The 20903-nt window shown below is 44.5% G+C and overlaps 1 long non-coding RNA gene and 1 pseudogene across 1 annotated transcript in view; one reads left to right on the top strand and one right to left on the bottom strand.

Annotated features, from left to right (window-relative positions):
- LOC124615840 overlaps nucleotides 1-20903 on the top strand; it is a 415576-nt gene that overhangs the window by 142368 nt on the left and 252305 nt on the right. The gene's annotated exons all lie outside the window — the stretch shown is intronic.
- On the bottom strand, nucleotides 20652-20769 carry LOC124617381 (annotated as a pseudogene).

A 20903-nucleotide genomic window follows, 5' to 3' on the forward strand; every position in this document is an offset into this window, starting at 1 on the left:
AGATAGGCAACATCAAGGAGAGTGTAAGCTCAGGAGCGCCGTGGTCCTGTGGTTAGCGTGAGCAGCTGCGGAACGAAAGGTCCTTGGTTCAAGTCTTCCCTCGAGTGAAAAAGGCTAATTTTTTATTTTCAGACAATTATTGTCTGTCCGTCCGTCCGTCCGTCCGATGCGATCACCTTTTTGGGAGTGATTATCACATCCACAAGAAAACCTAAATAGGTCAAGGTAGAAGAATCTTTTTACCCATTCGCCAAGTGTACAAGTTAGGTGGGTCGACAACATATTCCTGTCATGTGACGCACATGCCGTCACCCGTGTCGTATAGAATATATCAGACGTGTGTTCCTGTGGAGGAATCGGTTGACCTATGACCTTGCGATCAAATGTTTTCCGTTCCCATTGGAGAGGCACGTTCTTTCGTCTACTAATCGCACGGTTTTGCGGTGCGGTCGCAAAACACAGACACTAAACTTATTACAGTGAACAGAGGCGTCGATGAACGAACGGACAGATCATAACTTTGCGAAAATAAAGAAAGTAAACTATTCACTCGAGGGAAGACTTGAACCAAGGACCTCTCGTTCCGCAGCTGCTCACGCTAACTGCAGGACCACGGCGCTCCTGAGCTTACACTCTCCTTGATGTTGCCTATCTTGCGCATGGACTACTCAGTTTGTATATTTTGCTTATTTTTTTCATACTTCCACACAACTTCTTCCTGTTTTCTCGATTGATCTGTCCGACTTAGACTCGAACTCGGGACCTAGGAATCTTCGTTAATGTTTACCTTTTACAGGTAGAAAAAGGCGACGGGAGATTTTAATTTATAACATGTATAGAATGAGAATGTGTGTGTATATGTGTATAGATTCTGATAACAGCAATTTCGTGTAGCCTCTAAGTCCTGGAAGAATCTTTGAACTGGACATCACTTGCCGACATGCGTCTTTCTAGCCAGTTATCCTACCAGGGAAAGGCGGCCTATAGTTTAAAGTGGAATTCCAAACACGTTTCGTTTCTGGCAGATCTCCAAATTATTGTCAGGTGATCGCTAGGTTAAGAAAACGGAGATAAAAATCTGTGGACTGGCCTGGATTCAATACAGGGAACTTTGTTACCCAACCCGCGCTACCGCTAGACACCAAACCCGACTTCAGTTCTGCTCTATAGTTTAACATGTAATCCGAACCACGTTTCGCTTCTGATAAACATCCACATCATTGCGAGGTTAATACTAGGTTGACTAATAAATTTCCATTCTTAAAAAACAGATATTCTTCTTGGAATTAAAATTTCATTTTGTATGAATAAATGAATTCTGGCATCGCTACCACTTTTAATCTGCTCCTCAACGAGGAAAAAAGAAAAATGAAAATATTCTTTCTTGAAAATAACAACTTACAAAATTTCGCCTTTTAAAAAGAGGATTTTCTAGTACGTAAAACGCAATGTGCTATTTGGAAATTAAATAGTTTCCTTGGAAACGAAAAGAAGTTCTGCTTGAGGAAAATGAGTAATATCGTTCACTATCTAAGTATTTCCGTCTGCCGCTCCTTGTAATGTCTTTCGTAGTTGTTACTCTATCGTATTCAACTGGTATATCCGTTATATGTGTACTACTTGTTTCGATGTACGTTGCCCACGTTTTTAAAATGTGTAGGCACATTTACTGTGAGTATTCTGAGTATATCCCGAAATATTTTCCTGTGCTTTGAGCCCTCTGCAGTCTTCCAAAATTCGAATAGGATTTGCAAAGTGGAAATCAAAGTTTGTCTGGTCGAAGCAGTTCTCGAGTGGTTTTATGACTGCTGGTTGCCAGGACAGGGAGTGCTGGTTTCCGACTCGGATTTTGCTCAAGCTTCGCTGCTGTCTGAGGTTACGCTAGATGGTAACGCCATCGTTTTTACAGCGGCGGCGGTCTTTAATTCATAATAATAGTTCAGCCAAATGCTACGAAATAGTTTTAAATTATGTTCATGAATGTTCATCGTGAATCACTATTAGTCAAAACTGGATCAAAACCATTACAGTAGATTAGCCCGTACGTATAAACAAAAGCGGACAGGAAACTTCAGTTATTTATACACTCCTGGAAATGGAAAAAAGAACACATTGACACCGGTGTGTCAGACCCACCATACTTGCTCCGGACACTGCGAGAGGGCTGTACAAGCAATGATCACACGCACGGCACAGCAGACACACCAGGAACCGCGGTGTTGGCCGTCGAATGGCGCTAGCTGCGCAGCATTTGTGCACCGCCGCCGTCAGTGTCAGCCAGTTTGCCGTGGCATACGGAGCTCCATCGCAGTCTTTAACACTGGTAGCATGCCGCGACAGCGTGGACGTGAACCGTATGTGCAGTTGACGGACTTTGAGCGAGGGCGTATAGTGGGCATGCGGGAGGCCGGGTGGACGTACCGCCGAATTGCTCAACACGTGGGGCGTGAGGTCTCCACAGTACATCGATGTTGTCGTCAGTGGTCGGCGGAAGGTGCACGTGCCCGTCGACCTGGGACCAGACCGCAGCGAAGCACGGATGCACGCCAAGACCGTAGGATCCTACGCAGTGCCGTAGGGGACCGCACCGCCACTTCCCAGCAAATTAGGGACACTGTTGCTCCTGGGGTATCGGCGAGGACCATTCGCAACCGTCTCCATGAAGCTGGGCTACGGTCCCGCACACCGTTAGGCCGTCTTCCGCTCACGCCCCAACATCGTGCAGCCCGCCTCCAGTGGTGTCGCGACAGGCGTGAATGGAGGGACGAATGGAGACGTGTCGTCTTCAGCGATGAGAGTCGCTTCTGCCTTGGTGCCAATGATGGTCGTATGCGTGTTTGGCGCCGTGCAGGTGAGCGCCACAATCAGGACTGCATACGACCGAGGCACACAGGGCCAACACCCGGCATCATGGTGGGGGGAGCGATCTCCTACACTGGCCGTACACCACTGGTGATCGTCGAGGGGACACTGAATAGTACACGGTACATCCAAACCGTCATCGAACCCATCGTTCTACCATTCCTAGACCGGCAAGGGAACTTGCTGTTCCAACAGGACAATGCACGTCCGCATGTATCCCGTGCCACCCAACGTGCTCTAGAAGGTGTAAGTCAACTGGCCAGCAAGATCTCCGGATCTGTCCCCCATTGAGCATGTTTGGGACCGGTTGAAGCGTCGTCTCACGCGGTCTGCACGTCCAGCACGAACGCTGGTCCAACTGAGGCGCCAGGTGGAAATGGCATGGCAAGCCGTTCCACAGGACTACATCCAGCATCTCTACGATCGTCTCCATGGGAGAATAGCAGCCTGCATTGCTGCGAAAGGTGGATATACACTGTACTAGTGCCGACATTGTGCATGCTCTGTTGCCTGTGTCTATGTGCCTGTGGTTCTGTCAGTGTGATCATGTGATGTATCTGACCCCAGGAATGTGTCAATAAGGTTTCCCCTTCCTGGGGCAATGAATTCACGGTGTTCTTATTTCAATTTCCAGGAGTGTATGTGTATGCTCGCCAATACTAAATGGGCAGTCATTACGTGCTACACCGTCCACCGATGAACGCGCACCACTCTTTCGTCTCCTCCTTACTTGTCTCAGACCCTTCCAAACGTTCACCTCCCACCGCCTCACACGTAGACGGAACAGCTTGTGTGTGTTTGTTTTCCCCTCATTCACCGCGCGCTCAGAAGCTCCGCACTGTCTTAACAAACACTCTAAAATGTTTTGTTCCCTGAACACAAATTTAGGTAAACATCCTCCGGCCTTCACACCACAGACTACTTCCTAAAAGCTATTCCAATTCCAGGAAATCGTTACTAATATTTAATTCTAGTGCAGAAGATAATTTCATCTAGTTTTTCTCTGGTTGTAATACAAGGCGTCTATATTTCTGTGTGAAATTTCTGCACGCATTTCGTGTCTGTGTTATTATCTGTTTTCGAGATTACAAATGTTAAAGTGAGAATTTGCCACACGTCTGTAGAAATATGTAATCCCTAATCTTCTATTGAGCTATTTTTTTCTAAATGAAGCACCAGCAAAACTTGTTTGATTACAACAAATAGTCTTTTCCTCTTCAACTGATGTCACTGTAATTCAGCAGAAATGACAAAAATATTGAGAAAAGTTGGTTCAAATGGCTCTGAGCACTATGGGACTTAACATCTTAGGTCATCAGTCCCCTAGTACTTAGAACTACTTAAACCTAACTAACCTAAGGACATCACACACATCCATGCCCGAGGCAGGATTCGAACCTGCGACCTGCGACCTGCGACCGTAGCGTAACTTTGCTAAGGTGGACATGATCTTCGCCGCCAATGATGGGATTGGGAGAACCTGAGCTATGTAGTAGGCCTTGGATAAAATATACGTGTTGATAAACAGTATTCTCTGGAACTGGTCTATGGTACGTTGACAGTTTTCAATCAAAGATCAACATGAAAGGTATTTCCACCTACGCGCCTTGTCTTGAAGCGCCTAGAACCGCACGGCCACACCGGCCGGCTATTGAGAAAGAAAATAGTTTTCAACAATTTTGTGAACTGGCTGTTCTTTTGACTGCATCTATTGGTGGACGAGTGAGTTCGACGCATGTTTCTCAAATCTCTCTCCTTGATGGTGACGACTACTCATTCTAGGATGGAAACCATGTAAGACACCTAGCCGGCTTCGAGATTTTAAATCACATTCTGAGATATGTCATAGATTTTTTTTTCAATAGCCACGAATTAGATGTCAAAGTGATAATCTGTCTCCCTGACTCTCGTCTGATAACACTTTTTTTTACTTTCTTAATAACCTCTTTTCAAGACACTATCGATTCCATTCAACTGATCCTGCAAGATCTTTGCGACCTTACAGAACTAAATGTCATTGGCAAATCTGGAAGTTTTTACTTCTTCTTTTAGCTGACCGGAAGTCCTGTTCTTCTTATCGTCGCCCCTCACTGATTCCTTCTATATTCTAACTTCAGCCTATCCGTCCGCCTGTTTAGCTGGGTAACCGTTCTCAGCATCTATCCACCGTCTTTATTGAGGATGTTGTCCGACATTTTGATCTCTTCTGCTTCATTTATTGCGCTATCCCAGAAGCCGTTGGTCCATTTAAGACAGAAGTATCATCGAATGTCCGTTCTCCAGTGCATTCTCAGCTACAGCTGATTTTTTCAGGATAGCGTAGGTGGAAATACCTTTCATGTTGATCTTTGATTGAAAACTGTCAACGTACCATAGACCAGTTCCAGAGAATACTGTTTATCAACACGTATATTTTATCCAAGGCCTACTACATAGCTCAGGTTCTCCCAATCCCATCATTGGCGGCGAAGATCATGTCCACCTTAGCAAAGTTTTTATGGAAAGGAGAATTGTTTCGAGTTCCGGTGAAGATAGCAGTGTTGGATTCAAGCAATGGAGGAATGGGACTAAGCGTCACCAACCTAAAGCGATGGCATTGTATGTCAAACGAACATGGAGCGTATGTGTAGCGATCCAGGGTGCATTACAGCAAAACTATACGACACTGTCAGGCCAGGAAGTGTAGAGCCGCCGATAAATATACAAAAAATAAGTTTTAAACAAAAACATATTAGGGAGTTTTATCTTGTACTAAGTTATCTCAGTAAAAAGCTTTTAAACTTCAAAAACGTTACAGCAAAGGCGATTTTAGCTGAAAGATGGAAGCATGAAAGGGTAAATAACATAGAAACCTTAATATGCTGGAATAGCACGGAATGTAGTCTGGAAAAACACCAGTAGTGATATTCTTTAGTCTGACAAGAGAACAGCGTGGAACAAGGTAGTCAGTAACATCATCACCACTAATGAGCGTCTCTTTGCCATCGGTCAAGTGAGCAAATGCAACCTCGTTGATAGTGTGCCTCATCGGTATACATGTGGAGATCGGGTTATCAACTGGAGGTGGACCAGGGAGAAAATTGCTCAAATAACAAGAACTTCAGCAAACAATGTACCCACTAACATCATCTTCAGACCAGAAGAATGTTACTGTCCTCAGGCAAAAAATAACGCAGTGATTTGGTTAATGGGCAAATATACACGTTACATTTTTAACAATATTGGGAGCGATGAACATTTAATACAAGCTGTATACACTATGTGATCAAAAGTGTCCTGACACCCCTAAAACCATAAGTTTTTCATTTTAGGTGCATTGTGCTGCCACCTACTGCCAGGTAATATCAGCGACCTCAGTAGTCATTAGACATCGTGAGAGAGCAGAATGAGGCGCTCCGCGGAACTCACGGACTTCAAACGTGGTCAGGTGATTGGGTGTCACTTGTGTCATACTTCTGTACGAGAGATTTCCACGTTCCTAAACATCTCTAGGTCCACTATTTCTAATGTGTTAGTGAAGTGGAAACGTGAAGGGACACGTACAGTACAAAAGCGTACAGGCCGACCTCGTCTGTTGACTGACAGAGACCGCCGACACTTGAAGAGGATCATAATGTGTAATAGGCAGACATCTATCCAGACCATCACACAGGAATTACAAACTGCATCAGTATTCTCTGCAAGTACTATGACAGTTAGGCGGGAGGTGAGAAAACTTGGATTTCATGATCGAGCGGCTGTTCATAAGCCACACATCACGCTGGTAAATGCCAAACGACGCCTCGCTTGGTGTAAGGAGCGTAAACGTTGGACGATTGAACAGAAGAAAAACGTTGTGTGGAGTGACGAATCACGGTACACAATGTGGCGACCTGACGGCAGGGTGTGAGTGTGGCGAATGCCCGGTGAACATCAACTGCCAGCGTGTGTTGTGTTAGGCGGTGGTGTTATGGTGTGGTCGTGTTTTTCATGGAGGGGGCTTGCACCCCTTATTGCTTTGCGTGGCACTATCACACCACAGGCCTACATAGATGTTTTAAGTACCTTTTTGCTTCCCACTGTTGAAGAGCAATTCAGGAATGGCGATTGCATCTTTCAACACGATCGAGCACCCGTTCATAATGCACAGCCTCTGGCGGGGTGGTTACACAAGAGTAACATCCCTGTAATGGACTGGACTGCATTGAATCCTTACCAGAATCCTATAGAACACCTTTGGGATGTTTCGGAACGCTGACTTCGTGCCAGGCCTCACTGATGGACATCGATACCTCTCCTCAGTGCAGCACTCCGTGAAGAATGGGCTGCCATCCCCCAAGAAACCTTCAAATACCTGACTGAACCTACGCCTGCGAGAGTGGAAGCTGTGATCAAGGCTAAGGGTGGGTCAACACCATACTGAATACCAGGATTACGAACTTGTAAATCATTTTCAGCCGAGTATCCGGATACTTTGAATCACATAGCGCATGGAAAATGAATTCGAGAAAACTGGTTGGTTCAAATGGCTCTGAGCACTATGGGACTTAACATCTGTGGTCATCAGTCCCCTAGAACTTAGAACTACTTAAACCTAACTAACCTAAGGACATCACACACATCCATGCCCGAGGCAGGATTCGAACCTGCGACCGTAGCAGTCGCGCGGTTCCGGACTGAGCGCCTAGAACCGCTAGACCACCGCGGCCGGCTCGAGAAAACTCTTAAGTATCAGAATCACAGTGAGAAATATGGTAACATGCTCCGAATTGTCTTCAACAGAATGGGTATATGTTAGGAACACGTGGATTCCTCGTGGAGAGAGGATGGGTTATGCCACGAAGCACTGGCTGTGCCGCAGAGAGGCCCCACTGCTTCTGCGACGCGTTCCCGACCCTAACATCACCTGAAAGTCACACATGACAAATAAATCAGTAGTACAGCAGATACAAGAATATGACAGCAAACATCTGGTGTCTGTTGTAAAGGAAGACCTTGAACTCTCTAAAGATGCGTTTAGTAGGCTGTAACTGACAGAAAATAACAAGGCAGTGAAGGACTTTTCGGTGTTGCTGTTCGGGACTGCTCTTCTATCCACGTAATTTACCCTGGAGAAGACTTAGGAACACACATCAGGGATTTACTGAATGATTAATTTGGGTCTGGGAGATGATGATGAGGAACCTCCGGCTGCAGAAGAAGGAAATGTGAATGCTGAACTGCCACCAGTTGAAGGTGACAGTGATGATGCTAAATGTGTGCTACTGCTAAAGACTGAATATCATTCCTCATTCTATGAACGCTGTAATTTATGACTGCAACTATCTATCACCTTATTTATGTCATTTCATTGTAAGCTAGGCATGTTTGTTACTGTTTTTTTGGAATAATAAAAAAAGTAATTCCAAGTACACAAAAAAACTGGTTACGCGCTTGCCTACCATGCAGCGGGTCCGGGTTCGATTCCCAGCCGTGGTGGAGATTTTTCCTCTCGTGGACTGGGTGTTGTGTTGTCCTCACCGCCCTCTCATCATCATCGCCGACACACGTCGCCCATTGTGGCGTCAACTGAAATAAGACTTGTATCCGGCGCCCGAAGTTCCGCGGATGGTGCCTCCCGGCCAACAATGCCACACGGTCATTCCATTTTTTTTCAACCTATCCATTTATGGTTTTAAATTCTCTACCTTACTAACCCAATTACGATACCTAGCATTCCATGAACTGATCCGGAGAACACCTGTTTTGTTTTTCCTGACAACGACAACCTCCTTGGTAGCACCGCCATTAGATCCGAATGGGGGACCAAATTAACTCCGTAAAATTTTACGAAAGAGGGTGCCGTAATCGTTAAGCCATACTGTAGGGCTGCATGTCCTCGGGAATACGAGGATTGCAATTTTCCCTTGCTTCAACCTTTCGCAGTATCAACAAGGCAACGACATGATGGCTGGTATTACAAGGCCAGATCAGCCAGACTGTTGCCCCTGTAAGTACTAAAAAGGCCTCTCTTTATCTCCACAGATACCCCTTCGTTGTACCTACGTTATGGCTATCTGTATCATGGAGGCGCGCAAGACACTCGCCCTCAGCAGGATCCACAGTATGTCGGGTTTGAAAGACATTAAAAATAAATGATATTTGGATAACAGATTAGAATTCTAATTCAGTTAGGTCAGAATGGGGGGGAAATCTGAACTTGGCATTTTCAAAGATATCTCCTCGGCATATATCTGAGAACTTGGAACAGTTAGAAAATATCTAAAGCTCGATAGCCGCAAAGAGGTTTGAACCCCAGACCTCCGGAATAAGTACGTACACTCCCTCTTGGACGACACAAAATCATTCATCACGGGGGCCCTATAAAAGAAAACGATTACATTTGGATAATACGTCCTTACCTATGTTCGCAGCTCGTGGTCTTGCGGTAGCGTTCTCGCTTTCCGCGCACGGTGTCTCGGGTTCGATTCCCGGCGGGGACAGGGATTTTTCCTGCCTCGAGATGACTGGGTGTTGTTGTATCGTCATCATTCATCCCCTTTACGGTCGTAGGAAGGCAATGGCAAACCACATCCGGTAGGACCTTGCCTAGTCGGCGGTGCGGGTCTCCCGCATCGTTCCCTAAACTCCTCAGAGTATGAGACCTCTTCTTCATCATCATCATCCTTACCTATGTGCAGAAAACTAAACCACGGTATGTTTAATCTTCGACACAATTCTATCGTAAATGTACAATAATGTGAGCGATAAACGCCAGACTTTTAAATCTAAATGGAAAGGCTTCCGTGCGTTACACTCCTTTCATTACGAAAAATGATACTGGTTCGGAGCCGTTTGCTCTCTCGTATATCTGCTATCGTAAATCAGAACATTATGAGTAATTACTTGTAACGTGATTGAATAGCTCTGGATCAGTTTATTTTCGGAGCATGGGGAAACAGAGTATTAAAAAAACAATAAAAAGGCAGCACATAACACTCGAGTAGAGTGAATTATCGTAGTTGTTATCACTCTCAAAACTATGCTTACTGAAAAGAAACCTGTTGTTTCGAACATCGATTCTAACGTTAATTTAATGCCCTTCTCAACCCCTGACACTTGTCAGCTCTACTTTTCATTCCAGCACAATTTTTGCTTCATACATCATCAACCATCTGCATCATACATTACCCTCCACCATCCTTTCAGCAATGATTCCTGTAGTATCTACCCAGTCAGACTGTCTTTTCAGTACATTACGATATTTATTAGCCTTTCTCCTTGTTTACTTAATGCGGGACGTCTTCATTTCTTACTCGCTCGTTCCATATGATCTTCAAAAGTCTTCTTTAAACCCACAATTCCGAAGTTCCTAATCGTTCCACTTGTCTTCACCACTGGCCACTTCTCGCGCCTATGCGGATCTGTGAACCAAACATTGCTGTTCATGACTCTTTCTCTGGTATCAAGGCCGATGTTTTCCGATGTTAGCAGCTGGTAATTTTTATAAGTTTTGTTGTACCTTGTGGGAATGCTTGTTAACTGTGTTTTTCTTGCAAGTCTTTATTGCACTACTCTGTTTCGGGGATAGCAAAATTCATTCCCCTCTTCACGAATTTCCTGTCCAAGTTTAACATTTAGCCACTCAGTATGTCTACCTACAGCTAACACCTGACTCAGTTCCTGCGCAGTTTCGGCGACCACCACTTACTCGTTAATGAACTGTATGCTCATTACTGTGTGCTCATTTACATTTCTTGACAAACAAATCCCAAACCAGGATAGGCCTTTACTTCCCCTAACAAGTCTGTTATAAATAAACGAGCAGGCCCAATTTATGCGTCTCCTGGACCAAAGTAGTTGTCATATGGCTATTATAGTGTCACCATACCTACTGCCTCCTGTGAGAAAATAATTTTATTGCCAGAATGATGAATACTGATTTAAAACTTTCGTAAAAGACTGCTGTGATAGTGAGGGTTTCGTGGGATCGCTTGAATGGCCAAAAATTCCAATCAGTATTTAGGAGGAGAAAGCTAGTTCAGGCGGTGGAGATCTCCCTCGCGTATTTCGACATGTTTCCTTGATTAAGGTCACAGCGAGGCCCTCGCGATCCTAATTGAATGCTCCGCGACTGATGATTTCCTGCGGCAACGTCGACTGATTAAACACACACACACACACACACACACACACACACACACGCGCGCGCGCGCGCGCGCGCGCGCGCGCGCGCACGCATGCGCGAGCGCGGACACAGATTTGAAGTCGGACGTTCGCTTCTTCTGACAGAACATTAGTCGAAATATGTTAACTGCTTGATGCATGTTCGATACAAAACGCTTCTGGAATTGCCCAGTTATTTTCTGGATTGTAACAACTGTCTTACAACGACTATCAACATAGGAAAAAGTCAACATTAAAATTGTGCCCCAACAACAAGCACGTGTTTCATTTTAACAGGTAGCATGGTGATACAGAGATTCAATGGTATACGAAACTTTAAAAAATAAAGTAGCAAGTTGTGGTTACAGTCACACGTTTCCGTTACGAATAAGTACAAGAGATGTTTCGACAACAAGGTTACCTCTTTAAGTATACTGATTTTTTAAAAATAAACTCAACAAGCACAATAAAGAGCTTTATTATATGAGAGCAGTACCTACAAATAATCTTGTGTTTCATTCCAAGTGCTCGTTATTGCTGAAAAGACGTAGCATGGTGATATAGAGATTCAGTGGTTTACGAAACTTTAAAAAATAAAGTAGCAAGTTTTGTTTACAGTCACACGTTTCCGTTACGAATAAGTACAAGACATGTTTCGACAACAAGGTTACCTCTTTAAGTATACTGATTTTGTTTGAAATAAACTCAACAAGCACAATAAAGAGTTTTGTTATGTCAGTGCAGTACCTACAAATAATCTTGTGTCCCATTCCAAGTGCTCGTTATTGCTGAAAAGGCGTACGCAGAATCGGTTGTCTTCTTATGTACAAGTAAGATGAGTAAGGGCAAACGCAAATGAGATTTTGAAAAAGGCTTCAAACAAGCATCCATTTTACCTAACTTGATTTTCATAGCGTCATCCTACAAAAAGAAAGATTAAAAATAAGAACGAATAAAAATAAACAACTAGTTTATAAAACAACTGGTGGTAAGAACAAATCCTCTCAGACACGTAATTCTTCCAGTCGTGCACTTGAATTATTCATCACTTTCCTCAGCAGTGAGAGAATAACCTCAGTAAGTTAACTTACGCCCAGGGCTCCAAACGTTCGTTATTGTTTCTTTTGGAACACTTTACTCTTCTGGTAATCCTGTAAGTCGTCCATTGAGAAGCTTAGTGAACGGAGCGGCTACGTGATATCAATATTTCGAAAGATCGTATTATTTGAAAATATTGTTCAACTTTAACAATATCTCTACTTATCTCCGCCGCGTTGGGAGGGGGGGGGGGGGGGAGAGGGGAGGACGCTCCCTGCGTAAAAAAAATGTGTGTTGGTTTACTTCGTACTGTGCAAATTCTGGATTTAATATTTTTCCAATATGTTTGGATATATCTGTTAACATCCTGTCAGGGCAACGCAAAAGGCATCTTCGATAAGGTACAGCTCTTTGACCCATGATGAAAACGTAATTCATCGTACAGTTATATTCGTGAAATGAAGAAGATTTGGGATCCACGTCCCTACAGAATTTGTAATACTGCTTTTTGACGTCGGATAAATGGAGAAAGGCTTCGTCACCCATTTTTTAAAATTTTTTTATGAATGAAAATAAAAATTCTAGGCATAACCGTCTTCGATTCAAATGATTTGTTTTTTAAATATTCGGATTTTGAACGAATAAAGGTGCAGAACGTTGTTTAAAATCCGTTCCACCATTCTGTTGCAAAGCGCTCGTGTAGTGCTGTGCCGGCGACCTGAGTGAACGCGAGGTTCTTCCAATCGCAACCTGTTATGTGCTCTATGTTTTCGTTCGGGCGCTTTGATATATCATGCTTTTCCTTTTTTCTTACGCTTGACGGAGTCTCTTTTCAAAGTTTGCCTCCCAGGTTTTAAGCGCACAGGTAGACGACACCAATCGATTGCCGTGAATGGAAGCAATAGCACTGTGGATAAAGTATTTTGAGTGTGGACGCGCTATGCCGTGTGAAACGCCGCTCCAGCACTGACAAAAGCTTCGGCTGTCGAACATCCCCGCCACCTCCCAATGGCGTAGCAAGAGCTCCCCGCTTTTGCAGATCCCTCTTTATTCTGCCACACGTTGAATAGATACTCACGGAACATTCGCAATAAAGGTGGATATTCCATACATCTTACTGACGCCACGAAAATCTTATATAAGGACGTAAAATAGCATTTAAAGTTGATGTAATAAAAGTGATGAAATCACAACCAGCAAGGGATTTAAAATATGCTGCAGTATGTCACGAACCTTATTTAATGTGTATGTGAATGATTTAATTTAGAGCTGAAGATAGGAAGTAAATCTGGATATAAAGCATAATCTTATCTGTGCAAATAATGTAACAACTTTGAAAAAACATGAAGATGAATTACAAAAAGCAGTGTATAAACTGCATCAATTAGACAAAAGAAAGTGTAAACTTCGCGCTTTTGGTGTTCCTCACTCTTCAACCTGTGTCGAGGAACAAAGATGGAAATTTCAAAATGATACATAAGAAGCTTTATGACTACAACAGAGAGCATGTAACTGATCGAATTCACTCAACAATACGTAAAATACATACAGTCAAATCGTGGCTCGTGGTGGGAAATAGCCCGCTCATTCAAATTAATAATAGATAATACTTCACTTGAGTAGGTCTCCAGCTTCAATTTTTTATGATAAGGATATAGAAAATAAGATTAACCAATATAAATCAATGTGGAGAATAATAAACAAAATATTTCAAAACAAAATACGGAAGGAAACAAAATTAAAATTTTATGAAACAACGACCACACCTGTATTCGTATATGGAAGTGAGTGAAGAATCCCTAAAAAAGTGAAAAAAGTAAACTGCAAGTAGCAGAAATGAGATTTCTCACAAAAGTTAAAGGTACTACCAGGGATACGCATAAAAAATAAGGACATTCCGAATCTACAAGATATTTATAACATTAATGAAAAGACTGAAGAAAACAAAACATGAGGGAAAAATCACCTACAAAGAATGAGTGTAGAGAGTATACCACGTCAGATCATGTGCCAAGATGAAAAAGGACATAGGAAGACCCAGGACGAGGTGCCAGTGAAGAGTGGAGACGGAAGAAACACAAACGCCTAAACCTTGAAGTGCAGAGGACATTCACGCTTTTGGTGTTCCTCACTCTTCAACCTGTGTCGAGGAACAAAGATGGAAATTTCAAAATGATACGTAAGAAGCTTTATGGCTACAACAGAGAGCATGTAAATGTCGTAGTTAAATCTTTAGGCCGAAAACAAAATAACAGTAGCGCAAGCTACCTATACTATCATACAAGGACAAGTAGTATTTCACATTTTACCAAAAATATTGAAAAGTACTCCACTGATTTACTTGAGACTTTTACACTGTACTCTAATCAGCTTTTAAAAGGGCTTAGGCCTAATATATATAATATATAAATACATATGAAATATATAAAAGGGAAACGTTGTTACCAAGAGTGGCACTTAGGCGGTTGATGCTGTTGAATGACTCTGGAGTTATCGTCCGATGACCTCCCATATGTGCTCGATGGAGACCGTCTGATCGAGCAGGCCAAGGCATAATTTCGATGATCTATATTGGGTTACAATAGTTGTATGTGGGCAAACGTTATCCCGTTGCGAAAACCACGTGAAATGCTGTTCATGAATGGCAGCACAACCGGTCGAATCATCAGATCGATGTACAAGTTGGCAGTCAGGGTGCGTGGGATGACCACGGGAGTGTTCCTGATGTAGGTCCGGTGAGTCTAACAGGCAGCCGGCCGGTGTGGCCGAGCGGTTCTAGGCGCTTCAGTCCGGAACCGCGCTGCTGCTACGGTCGCAGGTTCGAATCCTGCCTCGGGCATGGATGTGTGTGATGTCCTTAGGTTAGTTAGGTTTAAGTAGTTCTAAGTCTAGGGGACTGATGACCTCAGATGTTAAGTTTCATAGTGTTTAGAGCCATTTGTACCATCTAGCACGCAGACAGTAGGTTACAGGCCCTCTTCTGGCCTCGTTATAACTAACACATGGCTATCACTGGGAATCAGACAGAAAACACTACAGAATTCCCCACTGCCCTCCAATTACGTTCAGGCGCAACTACTGTACAGCAGGCGATTCTCTGACAAGCCATCGCCTTCTCGCTGGATGTTTTATAGTTTCGTATCTCGTCTATGTGAAACGGAAAGTTTAAATGGAAGCTCTCGAAATTGTCGTAGAATATGAACCGACGAAGCTACTGAGGTCGCTGCGCTCACTACTGTAGCTGTGAATCCTCAAGTCAACATGAAGTTGGTATCTCGAAAACAAGTGCACATCACATTCTTGCAACATCATAAATCCCATCCTTTCCATGTTCATTTATGCCAAAAGCTTCATCGAAATGACTCCAACAATAGCGTTCAATTTTGTCAGTGGGGTCAGCAACGACTCCTAACTAATCCTAATTTCTTCTCAGGTGTTCTTTTTACCTACGAGGCGTCATTCTCCAACAAAGGAAATATGCGTTGTTGTTCCATCAACAATCCACAATGGATTTGACAGGTAGAGCGTCAACGTCCATGGAACGTTAATGTTTGTTGCGGAATTATTGGAGATATCATTATCGACCTTTCTCTGTAAATGGCAACCAAAATGGCAGATAATATGCCAGATTTTTAAGACTCGCTCTTCCTGTTATCTTGGATGCCATATCTCTGAAGCAGAGGATGGTCACATGTTATCAGCATGATGGATACCCTGCACGTAACACCCTACGAACAAGACGAATTCTGGACCATAAATACCATGGTAGGTGGTTTGGACGTGGTGGACCAGTCTCCGGAATCTCACACGCTGGATTTTTTATCTACGGTGAGCAGTCAGCGATGCTGTCTACCAAATTGATCCAACAACACCCTAGGACATGCAGCAACGCACTGTTAATCTTTGCACAGCCATCACAGAGGAAGTAGCAGCATGGTGTATGACGTCCTTCGTCCACAGAGCGACCGTAAATGTGAATGCCAACGGTTACCATTTTCAGCATGTGGCGTAAACGCTCTGTTTTTTCGTGTCGTGGTGGTATCACAGTAAAAGTTACTACAAAGGGCCATGTTACTTCTGCATCGTAGTAAGTACTGCACAATAACAAGATCCAGTTCGCTGTAAACGTAGGCTTCCATGGCCGTTGTCACAGTCAAAAGAATTCTTCTGGGTTTGAGGCCGCATCGTCATCTGTAAAATTCCGACGTTTCGGCGACTGTTTCAAAGGCGCCTTCCTCAGGGTGTATTGCTAACTGCTGAATGAGCATTAGTTTGGATACTTATATACTATGGACAAGTACTGTCTTTGGATGTGAGGTTGCGGAGGAATTGAACTCCTAATACCCTTCCTTCTCACACATCCAATGACAGTACTCGTCCATAGTATATAAGTATCCAAACTAGTGCTCATTCAGCAGTTAGCAAAACACCCTGAGGAAGGCGCCTTGCAACAGTCGCCGAAACGTCGGAATTTTACAGATGACAATTTGGCCTCAGACCCAGAAGAATTTTATTGACCAATATCTAGTTACTGTACAGTGCAATAGTGTTGCATTCAAGGTTTATTGCTAATTTGTAAAATGTCCAAACGCACCTTGATGAGGTTAAATGATTTAGTTAATGATATGCACTGAAGTGATATTCAAATTAGAGAAATTACGTGTTATTTACCATGAGAGGGTGAATGTATTCTTGAATAAAAAGTAGATGCTTCCATTTAAAAAATTTAACCTCTACCCCATATCTCCTACATCTGTGGGGATTGGTAAAATGTATACCCTCAGCAAGAACTACCCAATGATGCTAAAAAAAAACATTGATTGAAACAGTTCTTTATTTAATGTATCACAAAAAGTTATTTTGAGTGAGCAAGATAAATGGGCCGCCCAAAACAAGTTGGCAGAATCAGTTTTCAGGTCGGAGGTATACACAAACATACCACCTCCCATAAAAGCATTTCTACTGACACTCTGTGGCGTTCATACTAGCTTCCTGACCTATTACTGTTTTAGTTATCCTCTATAATGGCCTGCAAGCTGTTCGCGAGAAATGGAAAAGGTTTCACCGTATTGTCGTCGACTGTGTTATTAGAGGCGTAAAAGAAGGTCCTTAACAAGGACGAGAAAGGAAATTGGACCTTTCGTTATGGAAGGAACCATGCCATCTTGCGCTTCAATCGAATAGGGAAACAATGAGCTCACGGCGATCTGAACGTGAAGCCAGGTTCTGGGCCGCTCCGCACTTCGTCCGGTCGACTGAAGGAGCAATTTGTTACAGCGAGAGCTACCAGCGCTACACGGTCCTGTCACATTAACGTGACCACCCCCTATTGCAGCATTAGAAAATTGCAGCGAAATGCAGGAAGGTCTGCAGCGGATAGGCACTTGGTGCAGGGAGTGGCAACTGACCCTTAACATAGACAAATGTAGAAAGAAGGATCCTTTATTGTATGATTATATGATAGCGGAATAAACACTGGTAGCACTTACTTCTGTAAAATATCTGGAAGTATGCGTACCGAACGATTTGAAGTGGAATGATCATATAAAATTAATTGTTGGTAAGGCGGGTGCCAGGTTGAGATTCGTTGGCAGAGTCCTTAGAAAATGTAGTCCATCAACAAAGGGGGTGGCTTACAAAACACTCGCTCGACCTATACTTGAGTATTGCTCATCAGTGTGGGATCCGTACCAGGTCGGGTTGACAGAGGAGATAGAGAAGATCCAAAGAAGAGCGGCGCGTTTCGTCAGAGGGTTATTTGGTAAGCGTGATAGCGTTACGGAGATGTTTAGCAAACTCACGTGGCAGGCTCTGCAAGAGAGGCGCTCTGCATCGCGGTGTAGCTTGCTGTCCAGGTTTCGAGAGGGTGCGTTTCTGAATGAGGTGTAGAATATATTGCTTCCCCCCTACTTATACCCCCCCGAGGCGATCAGGAATGCAAAATTAGAGAGATTCGAGCGCGCACGGAGGCTTTCCGGCAGTCTTTCTTCCCGCGAACCATACGCGACTGGAAAGGGAGGTAATGACAGTGGCACGTAAAATGCCCTCCGCCAAACACCGTTGTGTGGCTTGCGGAGAAAAAATGTAGATGTAGATGTCTATTCGACGTCCACACGTAATAACCACTCTAAGACGGCAGCTGGCAGCACTAGCAGTGGAGTGTACATGAAGTGTGTCCCGGGGATGCAAGAATCAGTGCAGTCTTCGTCGTAATGCGGAAACGGAGTGATGTATCTGACATCCAAAAACGCTGATCATCGACTTTCTGGCCACAGGTTGAAGCGTTGCGACACGGCTAAGTTCATAAACTATTCCCATGCCGCTTGTTTAAAGTTCTGCATGACAAAATGGGGCTATCCAAATCCGGCGCCATCGAGCGACCGCTACCGTCGCAGGTTCGAATCCTGGCTCGGGCATGGATGTGTGTGATGTCCTTAGGTTAGTTAGGTTTAAGTAGTTCTAAGTCTAGAGGACTGATGACCTCAGAAGTTAAGTCCCATAGTGCTCAGAAACATTTGAACCAAATCCAGCGCCGAGACAACTGTGTTGCACAATGGCTGTAGATGATAGGAGAGTAATCCCAAAAGTAAGGTATCCTATTTTTTTATAAGTTCAGAACTCTGTTTGTGTGGCAATTTGTCACACTGTTATGACGAATGGTTCACGCGCTGTGTGTAAACATACGCACGCCGCGCTGAGGCGCTCAGTCTTGGCTTGGCAGCTGTTGAGAATGGAGCTCCCGGTGGATGTTACCGCCAAGTGCGAATTACGCGCAGTTATTCGGTTTTTGAACGCAAAGGGCACTGCGTCGATTGAAATCCATCGCCATTTGGCGGAAGTGTATGGTGAGTCGGGCATGGATGTCAAAAATGTTCGTAAGTGGTGTAGAGTTTGCAGTCTGCCGGTAAAGTCATGACAACCGCTTTTCGGGATCGGAAAGGGATATTGTTGGTCGACTTTATGCCCACTGGAACCACAATTAACGCTGACAGGTACTGTGATACTCTGAAAAAAGTCAAACGGGCAATTCAGAACCGTGGAAGAGGAATGTTGAGCAAGGGCGTACACGTTGTCCATGACAACGCTCGCCCACATATCGCTCGGCAAACCGTTGGTCTCCGGCAACAGTTTCAGTGGAACACAATCGCCTACCCACCCTATAGTCCTGACTTGGCGCCCAGTGACTATCATCTGTTCCCTAGGTTAAAAGAACATTTGGCCGGAAAGCGATTCAGCTCCGACGACGAAGTGAAAGAAGAGGTTCATAACTTTCTGAACAGCATGGCGGCGAGCTGGTGTGACATGGGCATACAAAAACTGCCACAGCGTCTACAAAAATGCATCGACAGAAATGGTGATTACGTCGAAAAATAGCTAAATGTTCAAGCTGTAAACTGATGTAAACCATTGTAGAAGCAAACAAGTCTTTGTACTTATAAAAAAATAGACCTTACTTTTGGGATAACCCTCGTAGATGAGAACGGCGGCAGCGGAGATGTGTACAGGCGAATAGACGAGCAACTGTTGAGCAATTGACCGCCCAAATGAACCAAGAGGGCTACCAACAGTGCCTCCTCAACGGCCGTCCAGCGAACGTTGCTGCGTATGGACCTCTGCAGCGGCCACGAAAGCAACTGAACTGCATCGCCACTGAGTGGCGACAGGTAGCCTGTTTAGACAAATCACGTTTTATGTTCCATCGGACAGATGGCCGTTGGCGGGTACGGCGTGAAACGTCTAACAGCAAACACCCAGGCCTCAGAAGGGTCTGTGCTGTTTTCCTGGATTTCTTGGGCGACCTCGTCATTCTGAAAGGCACAATGAATTGACACAAGTGTGCATCTATCCTTGGGTACCATGTTCACCGCCACATGCAGGCTGTTTTTCTTCGGCATAACGGCATCCAGCAGTAGGATAATGCAACGTATCACACAACTCGCATTGTACGTGTATCGTTCGAAGAGCCACGAAACTCCCCGGGTTTAAATCCGATCGAGATTCTGTGGAACACCTCTATTGGGCTGTTCGCGCCATGGCTCCTCAACCGAGAAACCTGGTCCACTTGGCCACGGTACTGGAGTCGGCAAGTCTCCACCTGACAACGGTGGTCACGAGACCCTCCAGTCACAGGATGACCGGGCTCCAGACGGCCGCGTGGCGCTTCGTGAGGGGAGACCATCGTGTTGTGTGTGGCCCTGGCGTATCTCACTGCACCTTCAGCAGCAATATGAGCAGCCGTTGCGTCACAGTGTCACAGCGAACTGTGACAAATCGGTTACTTCAAGGACAGCTTTGAGCCAGACGCCCTGCAGCGTGCATTCCACTGACCCAAACGACCACCATTTGCGATTTCTGTGGTGTCGCCTGTCTACAGCAAATTATAGTGCAGGCACATACAGAGACTACAAGATAGACATCTCCTCTCTCGAACAGGCCATGAAGGCCCAACAGTACTGACCGGCCGACGTGTCATACTCGGGTCATAGGCATCACTGGATGAGGATATGGAGGGGCACGTGGTCAGCACACCGCTCTCCCGGGCGTATGTCAGTTTCCGAGACCTGCGCCGCTACTTCTCAATCAAGTAGCTCCTCAGTTTGCCTCACAAGGGCTGAATGCACCCTGCTTGCCAACAGCGCTCGGCAGACCGGATGGTCACCCATCCAAGTGCTAGCCCAGCCCGATAGTGCTTAACTTCGATGATCTGACGGGAACCCGTGTTACCACTGCGGCAAGGCCGTTGACACAAGATAGACATAATAACATAATAATCATAATGTTCTCTAACAATACTGAACATAAAAATGAGCGTTATTGAATTATTTCCTGTCAACCTACTTTCCTCGTAGGTCAGAAGCATTTCCATCTTATCATGCATA

The sequence above is a fragment of the Schistocerca americana genome, chromosome 5 (genome assembly GCF_021461395.2).
Source record: "Schistocerca americana isolate TAMUIC-IGC-003095 chromosome 5, iqSchAmer2.1, whole genome shotgun sequence".
NCBI classification, from domain to species: domain Eukaryota; kingdom Metazoa; phylum Arthropoda; class Insecta; order Orthoptera; family Acrididae; genus Schistocerca; species Schistocerca americana.